Source organism: Brassica oleracea, chromosome C5 (assembly GCF_000695525.1).
Source record: "Brassica oleracea var. oleracea cultivar TO1000 chromosome C5, BOL, whole genome shotgun sequence".
In the NCBI taxonomy this organism is placed as follows: Eukaryota; Viridiplantae; Streptophyta; class Magnoliopsida; order Brassicales; family Brassicaceae; genus Brassica; species Brassica oleracea.
Window position 1 is genome coordinate 29,547,352 of NC_027752.1, and position 1,153 is coordinate 29,548,504.

At 52.5% G+C, this 1,153-nt stretch overlaps 1 pseudogene; it reads right to left on the reverse strand.

The window, feature by feature from the left end:
- Positions 1-766: 766 nt before the first annotated feature.
- The window catches only part of LOC106344946, a 9,723-nt pseudogene continuing 9,336 nt past the window's right edge, over positions 767-1,153 (reverse strand).

Below are 1,153 nucleotides of genomic sequence, written 5' to 3' on the forward strand. Positions count from 1 at the left end.
CACCCCCGCAAGCACAACAACAAACCTCCGCGACCTACCCATGGCCCCGTGAAAAAGAGGGTGAACCGATTGATCTCGACAGCCCACTGCTCTTGGACTTCGACTGCGAGGGATGGGATAAGGGAACAGCATCACGTTACAACGCCCTCCTCCGGGTTGACATGTTACCCACTCGTTTCTGCCACGTGGAGACTCTGGCTGATCTTGGGATCGACGAGGACGTGTTCGAGATGCTACACGCCGCAATGAGGACGTGTTCGAGACGCTACACGCCATAGGGATAGCTCCTCTGTGCTATACAACACATGAGCTCTACCCAGACCTTGCTCGCCAAGTGCTCGCCACCGCCACGATCACGTACGAGGATTCCAATGCACCCTCTTACGCCAACTGCTCATTCTCTTTCATGGCCGATGGAGAGTACTGCTCCTTGTCCCTCGACAAGCTCAATGAGATCTATGAGACAGCCACTGAACCGAAAGGAGTAGCGGTCGCGAAAACGTTTTGCTGAACCGAAAGGAGTAGCGGTCGCAAAAAAGTTCTCTCCTTCTAACGCCTTTTGGGATTGCATTGCGAATGGGAACTTTACACCCGGAAAGGCTTACCAGTCACAGATTAGGAACCCAGCGCTTCGGGTCATTGCAAAGATCATCTCAAACCTCTTGTTCGCTAAAGATGTCACCTCGAAGGTCACCAACGGGGAGCTGCAAACCCTGTACGCTGGTACTGAGGATGAAATCCGAGCTTCTGGGTCTTGCATCCCAATTCAAAAGGTCAAAACGAACCCCGGTTTCAACTCCATGACGAGAGGCGACAGTGTCTTATGCACGGTTCGAACAAGAAGGACAGAAGCAGTAGCTTGCTTACACCGCTCTTCAAGCATTTCAGCATTGATCTCGGCAAGTACAGCGTCAACAAAGAGGTTCAGTACCTTGACATCAAGTACCTTATGGCATGCCACATCATGCGTGATGAAGAGACCTACAGCTTCTTTGATAGGGCCGGTACCCAGCTGTTCACCAAACTGCCTCACCCCGAGATCACCAGGTTCAGCGTGTTCGACAACATATGCTTCCTCCCTCCACCTGAGCTCCTTTGCACTGTTCCACGTGCTGCAGTCCCTGACGCGGACATGGAAGATGTTGAGGACATC